The sequence below is a fragment of the Pseudorca crassidens genome, chromosome 13 (genome assembly GCF_039906515.1).
Source record: "Pseudorca crassidens isolate mPseCra1 chromosome 13, mPseCra1.hap1, whole genome shotgun sequence".
In the NCBI taxonomy this organism is placed as follows: Eukaryota; Metazoa; Chordata; class Mammalia; order Artiodactyla; family Delphinidae; genus Pseudorca; species Pseudorca crassidens.
Genome location: NC_090308.1, coordinates 59937661 through 59952501, shown reverse-complemented (window position 1 = coordinate 59952501; position 14841 = coordinate 59937661). Strand labels below are relative to the sequence as shown.

General features: G+C 38.3%; 1 protein-coding gene across 8 annotated transcripts in view; it reads left to right on the top strand.

Annotated features, from left to right (window-relative positions):
- Positions 1-14841, top strand: part of KLHL32 (kelch like family member 32) — a 232461-nt gene that overhangs the window by 81774 nt on the left and 135846 nt on the right. The gene's annotated exons all lie outside the window — the stretch shown is intronic.

The following is a 14841-nucleotide window of genomic DNA, read 5'->3' as shown; positions in this document are numbered from 1 at the left end:
CAGGGTTTTCTGTGTTTGAAGTAGTGATAGACAAACCAAATAATTCAGCAAGGTGTAGAAACCAGAATGTGGCAGAGACAGCCAGCTAATACCCTTTCCTTCTGGAGTTGTTGCTTAGAAGTGTCTACTCAGTCAGGGACTTCATTTTCTAACACCCCTTGCTTCTAGGTGGGACCATGGGACTCATTCTTGCCAAAAGCGTATGGAGAAAAGGTATGAGTTGCTTAAAGGGCAAAGTGGTTATGAGCAGGTGTGCCCGCTCCACAGTCGTCTTCTTTGTCTCTAAGCCAAATTGAAAGGACTCAGAGGAGAGCAGACCCTAAGATAAAAGGACCCTGGGCCCTAAAAAAACACATACATAGTGGCTTACCTAGGGATACTCACACTGGCATGTGTCGTGAGCGAGTGAAGCCATGGGAATTTGGGTTTTATCTGTTATAAAACTACCTAATGTCACATTACCTTAATTAATACAGAATTATCAACAAATTCAACAGATGGATGAAACTATGACAGTGTGGAAAATGGTTATTGATATAATCAGAAAGAGGTTTTCCATTAATTATAATTAATACCGAATGAAGAAAACTTCTTTCATTGATACATATGTACAAAGTAAAAAAAGAAACAAAAAATATGAAAAATTATAGCACAGCATAAGATGGCAGAAGTTAAACCAAATATTTTAGTAATGCTTAGTAATAAGAATATATGCGAGCTGTTCAAAGTAATTCATTGAAAGGAACAAACTCGCATTGATTAAAAATATAAATCTAAGAACATTTTGTTTGTAAAAAACATACCTCAGAAAAATATATTAGACACTAACAAAGTATTTATAATAATATTAATATGGCACAGACTAGAATTTAAGAACAGAATTAGAAGGGACAAAAAGTGATATTCCGTGCTGACCAAAGTAACCGTCCATCAAGAAAGTAACAGTTATGAACCTATATCCACTTAATAAAGCTTCAAAATATATTAGGAAAATTATAGGATCATAAGGATAAATCAACAAATCCTCAGTCATAGTGGGAGATTTTTAATACTCTTCTTTTTGAAACCGACAGATCATGTAGACTAAAAAATAATGAAAATGTAGCTAGAGGATCTGGATACACACATTCTCAACACATACGGAGTAACTGTAAAAACTGTAAAGTAGGTCATAAGGAACTCATTACAAGCAGAAATCAGTAACAAAGTTAATGACCTTACCCCCCATGTACTTGCAATTATTTTCTTAAAAAGCACTCAGTAATTCATGAGTTAAAAGGGAAATCAATGTCAAAATTGCAAAATATTTAAAACTGAATAGAAATTAAAGCATTGTTCTTAACATGAATTTGAAGAAGCACAATTATAGCCTTCTTTGCCGTTTGGGTTCCCTGGGAAGAAGACTTTGGAATCAACACCTGCAGAGGGAGATGGAGAAAGCAGGATTTAGGAGAAGTTGATCTTTGATGCCAGCCCACCAGCAGTCTCAGCTGACTCCACAGGGAACTCTGGAGCTAAAATGCCATTCAGTGTTGGGCCAAGGTGGCCAGGACTTTATATTCTTGCACTGATCACTCATTGAATGTGGGCTACCCAGGAAGGGGCAGGACCTTGGACAAGGCACTCTCAGCAGCTGGGCAGTCCCTGAAGAGGCTGGCAGCTGAAGTCTGTCTGCCCACAGTTCTCCCAGCAGCTGGGACCACAGATTCTTCATTAAAGAGGGATCTGGGGGCCACATCACAGTGTCCTTTCCAAGCCTTGGTGCATTTATTTAAAAGTAGGGAAGATCTAGAATGATAAACTATGCTTTCAACTCCAAAAGCTGAAATTATAAAATAAACCCTAATAAAATAGCTGGAAGGAAATAAGGATAAAAGCAAGTATTCATGAAATAGCATACATATATATTTTTATATCAAATATTCTTAAACTATTTTTAGAGTATGAGTTATTTAGGTAAACTTTGGCCAACTTTAAGAATTGTACAAAAGGAAGAGGTGATATCTAAAAATTGAAAAATTTTTTATATAAAATGAAAAAGGTGACATTTAGAGGTGAAGAAAGGAAAAATGATTATCAAAGAAACCATAAAGGGACTTCCCGGGTGGTGCAGTGGTTAAGAATCTGCCTGCCAACGCAGGGGACATGGGTTTGAGCCCCGGTCCAGGAAGATCCCACATGCTGCAGAGCAACTAAGCCCGTGCGCCACAACTACTGAGCCTACGCTCTAGATCCCCTGCTCTGCAACAAGAGAAGCCACTGCAGTGAGAAGCCTGCTCAGTGCAACGAAGAGTAGCCCCCGCTTGCTGCAACTAGAGGAAGCTCATGTGCAGCAAGGAAGACCCAATAATAAATAAACAGATAGATAGATAGATAGAAACCATAGAAACTTCATACTCATAAACACCAGAATGTTGGTGAATATATTTCTAGGAAAATATAAATTACCACAATTGAACCAAAAGAAAAGGGAAGAAAAAGAAATTGGGGTAGTAGTCAAAGTAGCTATGCACCTTCTCAGAAAGGCAATGGGCCAGATTTTTTACATGCCAGTACTACTAACTCTTTATGTAACAGCTATTTCCCATAAACCTCTTCTAAAGTCTGGAAGAAAATAGAAAGTTACACACCTAATTTTATAAGGCTAACATAATTCTGTTACCAAAGCACAGGGGCAGCAAAAGAAATGAGAACCTAATCTCATTTATAAGCATAGATACAAAAATTGTCAATAAAATACAGCCAGATCCAATGATCCATTTCCAGTCTTCTTTTTTTCTAACTCACAGCATCTCAATTCCTTCTTGTTCCTTGAAGCACTTTCTTCACATGGCTTTTGGGTTTTTCAAGTTTTTATCCCACTTATTGGCTGCTACTTCTCAATATTCTTTGCTGGTTTTGCCTCATCTCCCCAACTTCTTAAAATTGGAGTGGCCCAGACTCAGTCCTCACACTTCTTCTATGTATACAGCGGCTTTCATGATAATCTCATACTGTCTCATGGCTTTACATATATGTATATATATGCACACACATATTTATAATACATATATATAATATAAAGTGATATATTAGTTAGGGTTCTCCATAGAAACAGAACCAATAGGATTTTATATATATAAAGAGATTTATTATAAGGAATTGACTTATGTAATTACAGAGGCTGACAAGTCCCAGGATCTATACAGTCAGCAAGCTAGAGATGTAATTTCAGTCTGTAAGTTACAGGCTTGAGACCCAGGAAGAGCCAATGTTTCAGTTTGTGTCCAAAGGCAGGAAGAAGCCAGCATCTCAGTTTGAAGGCAGTCAGGCAGAGAGAATCCTCTCTTATTCAGCCTTTTGTTCTGTTCAGACCTTCGACTGATTGTTTGAGGCCCACCTGCATTAGGGTGGGCAATCTGTTTTACTCTGTCAATTCAAATGTTAATCTCTTGCAGAAACACCTTCTCAGAAACACACAGAATAATGTTTGACAAAATACCTGGGCTCCCTGTGACCCAATGAAGTTGACAGATAAACTCAATCATCACAGATAATAAATTCAAAATTTATATCTCCAGAAAGGACCCTCCTCTAAAATCCATAACTTGTATATCCAATTGCTTGCTCAGCATCTCTTCTTGGATGTTTAAGAGGCATCACAAATCTGTGTCCAGTCAAGCTCCCAATTTCTTCCCACAAACCTGCTTATTGCACAGTGTTCTCCGTTTCAGTTTAACAGTGACTCTATAGTTAGTGCAGGCCCCAAACTGCTGGGTAATTCATGACTCCTTTCTCTTGCATCCAAACTACCAGCAAGCTCCATGGCTCTACTTTCAAAATATATTCAGACTCCAACCACTTCTGCTCCTACCACCCTGGTGCAAGCCAGGATCATTTTGGCCTAGAGTTTTGCAGTATCCTCCTACATTATCTTCCTACTTTAATCCTTGAGCCCTTGGAGTCTATTTTAGTACTTCAGCCCCAGTGATCTTATTGAAAGCAAGTTGGATTATATCACTTCTGCTCAACACCCTCTGATGATTTCCGCTTTCATTCAGAGTAAAAGCCAATGTCTTTTGGTCTACATGATTCTACCTCATTAGGCCTCCTTCCTATGACTCTTGTCCTTTCTCTCTCCACTCCCATCACACTGGCCTCTTTGCTGTTTCTCGGACATGCCTGGCATGCTGTCACCTCAGGGCCTTTGCACAGCTGTTCCCTCTGCCTGCATTACTCTTCTCCTAGATAGTACATAACTTGCTCCCTTACCCCTTCCAGATCTTTGCTCAAATATTACTTTCTTAGGAAGTAAGACTTTAACCTTATTTTTAAAGAAGACTATATTTATGTAATACTTATGCAGCTATAAAATTGTAAAGACAAAAGCCACCATTTAGTTTTTTTAAACTTTTGGAGTCATAGGTCCAGTCAGCAAAAGCTTTTTCACCTCTGGGATTTATTCAGCTGTGACAAGGATACCTGGGTCCACAGGTACAGTTGTAAATACAGAACTGAGCAGTGATACCTGTTTCAACTTTCACAAGTAAAAGTGATTTTCATGAAGACTGAATAATATTTTTGTTATTATCCATACAGATCTTCTGTATAATAGCTGGTGTGAAGGTGGGGAGCAGAAGGACAGCTCAGAGACACTAGGGCACTGACTCTGTTTTCTTCTCACACTTGAGAATATGACATTGCTGATGCTGAAGTTGAGTTAAAAACTAGGAGAGTGATGGTTATACCAGTTCCCCAACATGGAACTTCTTAGATTCTTAGTGGATATGTACTGCTGGAAAGGAAACTTAAATGCTGAATCCAAAAGACTTGTGGCCCAGCAGGCACCTTGCTGTTTTCTTGGATCCAGCTGGCCTAGTCTAACATATGCAGTATCACCTGAAGCCAATAGGGAATTAAGAGCCCAGGAAAACTGGACAGCTAGGTACTCATAAGTTTTAGAGTCCTTGGCTAATTAGTTGGGACTTAATGTGGTAGTGTTTGGTTGCTTCCCTTCAACTTCCCTTCAACTCCAAAAATACCAGAATCTGGTTCTGAAGAGGCACCTAAAGTGCTGCAATAGATTTTTCTTTTCTTAAGGCAGTTGTGACTTTAAAAACAATCTACAAACAAACATAGTTCCAAGGAACCATAGAAATAGACAAAAATTACCCACAGTTGAAAATGTGTTCAGTTTCTCACCTCAGTGATAATCATGTGTTGTCTGTGAGTAGATGTTGGCATTCTGCAACCTGTATCTGCTGATTAGTCATTTAGTTAATATCAGCCAAGAAGAGGCCTCATGAACTAGCTTTTAAATTTAGCCAGAAAAACATAGCATCATTAACGATGGGCTTGACATTCAGCAAAGCCAAATTAAGCAGTCAATCTGACATTTTATAGACAGTGTGTTAGGGAGCCTCACACCCGGTGGATGTTCGATAAGCATTAATTGCCTGGCTGACAATGAACAGCTACACATCTGTCTGTTATAGAAGCTGTAGTTGTTGAATAACTAGGAGAAGGCTGCTTTTAGATATACTGTGGGATAGGAGTATGTGTGTGGGGTTTTGTTTTGTTTTTTAAATGAAAATGGATTCATAATTTCCATTTGAAACTGAACACGTTCATTATAAACAGTATTCCCTTTGTCAATTCAAGGCGAAGTACCAGTTAATAGTGGTAGTGATCAAATGTTATTTCCTTTTTAAATAGAAAACTGAGAGCCTCTAAACAATCTTTGTCACATCCTCTTTTAAAATGATTTGCATCAATGCCAGAGAAATCATTAACGTTTCAGATTAGGTAACTATTAATTTCATTATTGTGCTGTTAGTGCACTGTGTTCATTATAGTGAATGGAGAATGGTGAACTCTGATCTGCATTTTATTCCTTTATTTAAACTGGTTCACTTCTACTGAATATAAATACTACGAAGCTAGATAAATTCTTGTAATAATAATAGCTAATTTTTTGTCATTTACTCTCTGCAGTCATTGTGCTAAGCTCTTTATATGTAGTTAAGTTTGTATTGAAAGATTTTTTTCGCTTTTTCTGCCATATTTTTTTTATGCTTTTAAATTTTAAATTATGACTTTTGACTTTTAAATTATGACTTTCATGCTGCTTTATTTAAAATCACAATTTCACTAATGCTTATTTAATCACAGTAATACAGTCAACCTTAGCTTCCTCGGAAAGAACAAGAACACATGTTTGAAGGATAATGAAGCTGATGAAAATTTTAAACCTTTAGAGATTGAGTATTGAGCAAAGATGGATGTTTTATAAAAGAGGGACAAAGTGGCTAATCATGTGAATCTGATGAATCATTGTAAAAAATTATTGGAATATATAGATATGCCCTGCTTCTGTTTATCATTGTTATAAAAAACTGATTCAGGGCTTCCCTGGTGGCGCAGTGGTTGAGAGTCCGCCTGCCGATGCAGGGGATGCGGATTCGTGCCCCGGTCCAGGAAGATCCCACATTGCCGCGGAGCGGCTGGGCCCATGAGTCATGGCTGCTGAGCCTGCGCGTCCAGAGCCTGTGCTCCGCAACGGGAGAGGCCACAACAGTGAGAGGCCCGCGTACCGCAAAAAAAACAAAAAACAAAAAACAAAAAAACGGATTCAAAATGAGTTGTCCACTCTGGGATGATCCAGCTGCTTGCTGAATCAGTTGCTTTTAATTAGCTCATCTGATGTTGATTGGGTTTGGGGCTTGCATGCCTGGATTCCTGAAGGGTTGAATTACCAGTATTCTTCTCATTTAGAGAGATGTGACTCTAAAGTCATATGAGAGATTTTCATATCAAATCATTCATATCACTTTAAAAATTATATATCTATGCATATATACATTTTCATAGGATTAAAAGAAGTTCTTCATCTGTTTACTTTTTTTTTTTTTTTTTTGCTGTACGCGGGCCTCTCACTGCCGTGGCCTCTCCCGTCACGGAGCACAGGCTCCGGACGCGCAGGCCCAGCGGCCATGGCCCACGGGCCCAGCCGCTCCGCGGCACGTGGGATCCTCCCAGACCGGGGCACGAACCCGTGTACCCTGCATCGGCAGGCGGACTCTCAACCACTGCGCCACCAGGGAAGCCCCATCTGTTTACTTTTGAAAGGTATTTCAGCTCTTGTGGATTATTCTTAAACTCTTTTTTTCCCCATTTTGTAAGATGTAGAGACTTTTCATGTAGCCTGCATGGACAAAGCATCAGGTGTGTTTGCAGAAGGGGTAAACATGAGCAATGGGATGACCTGAACACTTCATATTAAACTGTCCTGTTCTGCCTTGGATCAGGAAAGTTCAAGTGAAGTGGTTGCTTAGCAACTAATGGAGTTAGAGGAAACCATGTGTTAGCCTGGCCTCTTGCCCTCCTGTGTGTGAACGCCTAACAGGGGGCGAGTGGCTCCAATGTGTATTGCCTGACTCGCAGCTGTCAAACCAAAGTGATGGATAAAATGAAAGATTGAAAAGAGATGGCACAGCTGGACTGGGTGCCTGTGTTTATGTTAGCATGTTGAAGAAAAAGATATTAAGGGAGGACATTAAAAATGAAAGAGGAACTGTTGAAATTTGCGGTTAAAATTTTAAGATATACAGCATAGTGATACAGTATTTTTGCAGATTATTCTCCATTATAGGTTACTACAAGATAATGGCTATAATTCCCAGTGCTATACAGTATAGTTGCTTATCTATTTTATATATAGCAGTTTGTATCTGTTAATCCCATACCCCTAATTTGTCTCTTTCCCCATCTCTCTCCCCTTTGGTAACCACCAGTTTGTTTTCTATATCTGAGTCTGTTTTACATATACATTCATTTGTATTATTTTTTAGATTCCACATATAAGTAATATCATACAGTATTTTTCTTTCTCTGACTGACTTATTTCACTAAGCATAATACTCTTTAGGTTCATCCGTGTTGCTACAAATGGCAGTATTTCATTCTTTTCAATGGCTGAGTAATATTGCATTGTATATATATACCACATCTTCTTAATCCAGTTGTCTGTTGACGGGCACTTGGGTTGCTTCCATGTCTTGACTATTGTACCTAGTGCTGCTGTGAACATTGGGGTGCATGTATCTTTTCGAATTAGTGTTTTCATTTTTTCCAGATATATATCCAGGAATGGAATTCCTGGAACATGTGGTAGTTCTATTTTTAGTTTTTTGAGGAAACTCCATACTGTTTTCCATAGTGTCTGCACCAGTTTACGTTCTCATCAACAGTGTACAAGGGTTCCCTTTTCTCCATATCCTCACCAACATTTGTTGTTTGTAGACTTTTTGTTGATAGCCATTCTGGTAGGTGGGAGGGGATAGCTCGTTGTTTTAATTTGCGTCTGTATGGCTTCTTTGGAGAAATGTCTATTCATGTCTTCTGCCCAATTTTTGATTGGGTTGCCTTGACATTCTTTTTTTTAAAACTAATTAATTAATTTTATTTTATTTTTTTTGGCTGTGTTGGGTCTTCATTTCTGTGTGAGGGCTTTCTCTAGTTGCGGCGAGCGGGGGCCACTCTTCATCGCGGTGTGCGGGCCTCTCACTGTCGCGGCCTCTCTTGTTGCGGAGCACAGGCTCCAGACGCGCAGGCTCAGCAGCTGTGGCTCATGGGCCTAGTTGCTCCGTGGCATGTGGGATCTTCCCAGACCGGGGCATGAACCCGTGTCCCCTGCATCGGCAGGCAGACTCTCAACCACTGCGCCACCAGGGAAGCCCAGCAAGTTCTTATTAGTTATCTATTTTATACATATTAGTGTATATATGTCAATCCCAATCTCCCAATTCATTCCACCAGCTCCCCCCCAGCTTTCCCTCCTTGGTGTCCATATACATCTGTGTCTCTCTTTCTTCCTTGCAAACCAGTTCATCTGTACCATTTTTCTAGATTCCACATATATGTGTTAATATACGATATTTGTTTTTCTCTTTCTGACTTACTTCACTCTGTAGAATCTATATCACATCTGCTTGGTCACTCCTTCACGCGGACCCCAAATTCTGCCTTAGGACAGTTGTCAAAATGCAGGAAATCCATGTTTGGTCTTAGTCATTGTGCCCTTAGTAGATTTTGAAAGGCAAGATAGTGCCACTGGCTGCCATATGAGGATACACCAAAAGGTCTCTACATAGGAAAGATTCATCCAACAATAGCTTACCAAGTATATTCAATAAGGAAAAGGAAAAGTGCTATCCCTAAATATCTGAAAGATAGTTAAAGATAAAATAATGCATTTCTTTTTTTTTTTTTCGATATGCGGGCCTCTCACTGTTGTGGCCTCTCCTGTTGCGGAGCACAGGCTCCGGACGCGCAGGCCCAGCGGCCATGGCTCACGGGCCCAGCCACTCTGCGGCATGTGGAATCATCCCAGACCGGGGCACGAACCCGCATCCCCTGCATCGGCAGGCGGACTCTCAACCACTGCGCCACCAGGGAAGCCCCTGAATAATGGATTTCTTTACATGGGGGGTAGTGAAGTATTGAAATCCCATACCCATGGGATATAACTATAGACTAGAAAGTAAGGGAAGCACCAGAGGAATGAGGGATCTGAGAGGGTGACCCAACACTAAAGCCAGATGTGTGGGTGTCATTTTCCAGAGTACCTAACAGGTGATAAAGATAAATACCGTACGTGGATAACCTGATTTCATGCTGGGCAACAGTTTCTGGCCTTCATATGTCCTGTCCCTTTAGCTAAGAAAAGAACAACTTGATTTGTGTCCTTTTTCCATTCCATTCCATACTCCCCCAGAAGACCTAAGTAGTTTGAAATATGGCCACATCTAGGAGGAGGAGAATTCTAAGGAGAAATAGGAGAGGCCGTAATCATGCTGGTTTTGAAGGGCTCATTATCACTCTGCAGTTAAATTTAAGAAGTAACTGTGCCAAGAGCGAAGCTGTGAAATACAGTTAGATTCTTTGAATAAACAGGCTACATATTTGAAGATGTTGGGGAAACCAAAATGTTTCACAGTTTTTAGCATATAAGGTAGATTTTTCTTTATATGGTTAAGGTGAGGGGAAACTGGTATTTCAGAAATATTAATTTTTATGCCTAATTATATTTATAGTAATATAACCTTACTGTTTTTATTTGTCATGACATTTTATTCTCTGAGAGTATTACTATATTGTTTGAGGGAGAATTAAAACAGCTATAAATGTATAGAGGAAAAATACCCTTCAGTCAAGCATCCCCACTCTTTCAGGCCATTAAGCACCTCAAATGGATTGGGTTGCTTTTGCATTTGTGAGATAAAAAAGGTAAATAGTCCAATTCAACTGTGGTCAGGACCCTTTTCTCTTTAATGTCAGGGAAATGGACTATTGTGGTTAATTGAACAGTCTCATTAACTGAGACTTACTACCTATTTTATATGTGAGGTATAACCAAAACGCAATAAAGGATAATCACCATTAATACTAAATTGAGCAAAATGTAATCTTTGTTAATTCAGAGGTTAGCTCATATCTCTGTAATGCCTCATGGCCATTGTAAACATCACTAATTATATAACATATAAAAGGCATAAGGGATCAGGCTGGATCTGCCACAATCATTGCAAGTTGCTCTTTTCAATAACTCCTAAAACATGTTTGTTTACTTTTACTTATCTCTCTCATAAAAGATAAGGGTTGAATGTGCCCCCAAACAATCCAGTTATTTCATCTGTGAAATCACTTGTGTTCCTAATCAAATGCGGATTCACAGTACATCTTGCCATATCCAGTGCAACTCCAAAGCTATGTGTAGTTTACCAGGTAAAAAAGATCATATTTCACCAACTTTAAGTGCTTCACAAAGTCTATCATCCGTCATTCTACTTACCTTGGAGGTTGTAGTAGAATTGCTATCGGTCAGTTTTGTGGCATAATATACCAACCTAAAATTGGTTGTAGCTCATCTTATGACTGCATGACAACTAATGTGACCCAAGGAAACTTAATTCATGTACTGTGATTTTAGGACTCAACTTGTGTCATTTCTGTATGAAGTACAGGAGGAGTGACGCTATAAATCCACAACTCTCTCTGTGGTAGGCACTTAAAGGGGATTGCGTCCTCACAAACTGGGTTTTCCATTAGAAAGATTTGTGGTGGTTGCAGTACATTATCAGCCGAAAGTAAGCTGTGATGACTGTAAATCTCAGCCTGGCCAAGGCTCTCCCAAAGACAAAACAGTGTGAACCAAGGAGTCTCTGCAGTGTTTTCCTATTTCTAAGCAGAACCCTCCCATGCTTTGGCAGAATGTTGTGGCTTAATAGAGGACATTGCCATATGTTCTTACTTTTTTCTAAATGTCTAGCTTTGAACTCATTTGGTAGATATTCTTTCTGCTTAACTTTCATTACTTTTTAATCCCAGTGTCTAAAGCACCTTATATCCAGAAAATTCTTTCTTATGTCAAATTATTTTTGTTTATGACAATGTACAACAGCTGGATTTGTACATTGCAGCTGAATTTTTAAAGAGTTTCTCAGTTCATTCATTCATTCATTCATTGACCTGTATTTATTGCATGCATGCAGTGCTAGTGTCTAGGGGCTCCATGGTGAAGAAGACAAATATGGTACTCACTTTCATGTATATTACAGTTTACCTTTTCAGTAAGTTTGATGCTAAAAGATAGCACCCTTGGTCTTACCACCTTTTCTGCTACCAAAGGAGTCTCTGTCCTTCCCCATGGTCTCTAGCAGGTCTCCAGACATTGTTTCACAAGCTTAGGCAGCCTAGGCAGCTGGTGTTTTGCTGTGTCAAATGGCTGGGGTTCTTCCTCACTTTGGTGGTATCCAATGAGGCGTTTCCTAATTGAGGTACCTTCTAAGTTTATTAAACTTAAAAGACATTGACCTTGATTTAATAGCTCCCTTTTTATCTTTTAATTAACCAGTTTTTCTAATTTTTAAAAATTATATGTTAGATTTGTAACATTAAATTTCTAAGACTCTATGATATGATATCAGAATGGAAGTTAGGTGTTTTTAGAAATAGGGGTGATGGTTTCTCTGATGGTGTCAGTCCTTAAAGTAGGGTGTAGGAGTATGTGGTGAACGTGAAGTCCTGCAGCCAGACATAGGAATTTTGAGTGAAAATCGTCAATAGGAAAGTCTTAGAAAGGAATGGATTTGGTCAGAGGGTGGTGGCGGGGGGGGGGGGGGGGCGTTTGTTTCTTAGCTCTCATTCCAATTGGGATCAAAGGGAGGCATGGGAGAGTAGGACAATCAGCCTGGATTATTAGAATAAGAATTTCTGTTTATTAAACACCTTCTATGTACCAGGTATTACTCTTGACATTAAGCATAATTGTATCTAAACCTCAAGACAACCCTGTGAGGTTGGTATGATCCCCATGTACAGGTAAAGGGCCTGAGGTTCAGAAAAGTTAACAAATTAGCCAAAGGTCACATGTTCAAGGTAAGTCGCCCACATGACAAAGTAGGTTATAGAACCAGGATTTGAATCATATGTGTCTTCCTGTACAACCCTGAACATTAAAAATAAAACAAAGTTTCAAAAGACCGGTGTTAGAAATACACAGGTAACACATGTTCATGGTAATGATCCAAGTAATACTATATGTAAATGGTCTCTTCCTATCCTCTACAGTTCATGCTCTATAACATAACCACAGTGACCAATTTGGTGTTGCTTTGTTGCTTATACAAACATGTACAAATATGTATGTACATTATTTAAGGGGTTATATTCTTTCCCTAACTCTGCTAAGCCAGGTTTCAAGTTCAGTAGTTCACAAGTCTCTGGTTGAGGACAGATACCTGTTCTATGCCAGTTTTGCCATAGTTGCTTTTTAAAAAAAATTTTATTTTATATTGGACTTTAGTTGATTTACAATGTTGTGTTAGTTTCAGGTGTACAGCAAAGTGATTCAGTTATACATATATATATTCTTTTTCAAATTATTTTCGCATTTATATTATTACAGAATATTGAGCAGGGTTCCGTGTGCTGTACAGTAGGTCCTTGTTGGTTATCTGTTTTAAATATAGTAGTGTGTACATGTCAATCCCAAAAGACCCTTATGAAAGCAGATTCAAAAAACTCCCTTGGCCGCGTGTTCTCTTATTTAACCTTTGCTCTCAGGAACTTTTTCCACTTCATTAACCCAGATAATTTTTTTGCAGTTTGAATCATTTCTGTCCTGCTCTGTATATGGGTTGATGGAGAGCAGCTAGTTACCATATCAGGTGCAATTACAACTTGGAAGACCTGAAAAAAGAAATTAATGTGGGGAATATTAAAAATTGAAACACTCATATAATAAAAAATGGACACTGAAAACAGCTGAAGTTTCTTTCAGTTTCTTTTAAAAGCAGGTATACGAAATCTAGAATCAAATTTAGAATTAGACAGATTGAAAGTTTTTTATTGTGACCTGTGCTTTTTAATTTTGAAATTTCAGATCTTCTACAAATGCATAAGCAGAATCCACTTAACATTAAGTCAGTTTCCTATTAGCATTTTTTATCTATAGCATTTTTTACCTATACTTGATTTAAAAAACAAAACAAAGCAAAAACAAACAAAACTCAGAACCAATACTTCTGATATGTCAATCCTTTTAACCAGAGAATACATAAGAGAAACTTCATTCTATTTCATTGTTATCATCAAATATAAATTTTTCTAAGAGCTTGCCATGTATCAGGCACTGTATTTAGTACTTTATATGTACTATCATATAATCTTCCAAAAGTTCATGAAGTGGGTACAATCTTTAGCCCCATTTTTCAGATAAGAAAACTGAATCACAGAGAAGGTATGTGTTTTTCCTAGTCACTTGGCAGTGTTCAGACTCAGAATTGTTTGGTTACGTGTTTGCTTCTAATCACTGTACTTCACTAAACCAAGGATTATGTGACTTCGAGTCTAGTGTTCTTAACCTTAACTGCCAGTGGCATCAGTGGGAAGTCAGATCAACTCACTAACCAAGTTGTCAAATTTACCATATTGGCCATTCACCTTTAACAGCTTCTAAAGGAATGTTAGATTTCATTTATTCATGATAAAGTGAATTTTTGAATTAAATATATTCTGAATGTCTGCTATTTAATATAGCAAATATAATTGCATATGTTACATGTTACATACTCCCAGTGTCTTTAGGATACTTTGAATGTTATTTTTTAGTTTCTCAAATTATAAGCATTTAAAATATTCTTTACAAAATTTCTCAAATTGTGTATTTCTAACAGTTAAAAGGTTAACTAGAAGTTATCAAAGAGAATCTTATTCATTATGAAACTTACAACTCTACTGTGTGAGATAGAAATGAGGACCTCCAGAAAGAATAATGGACCATCAATTAAAACCACTTGTCCCATACATATTAATTTAAAATGTAAAGAATTTTGAGAATCAAAAATGAATTTATCAGAATAAAAAATTGCTAGAAGATGAATATTAATCCATTTGCAAAACAAAAAAATGACTTTTTAAAATTAAAAAGATTTGGTATGAACTTAAATACTGTCACATAGAACAGTGAGGGTTGGTTTGTTTGTTCGTTTTGATCTTTGTTTTACTTCTAAGAAGTTAGCCAAACTGCAAAATCGGAAGAGACAATCCCTTCAAGACTTCTCTTATTCCTGACACCAGTTGCAAGTTTGAGATTCCTGAAACTACTCTCATGTTCGGTAATGCGCTAGAAAGACTCACATTACTCACTGAAGGCTGTGTACTCACAGATGTGGCTTATTACAGGGAAAGGATGCAGATCATAATCAGCCAAGGGAAGAGACACAGAAGGCGGAGTCCAGGAGGGAACCACATATGGGGCTTCTGGCCCTCTTCCGCCTGTGGAGTCATTGCGTTACCCCC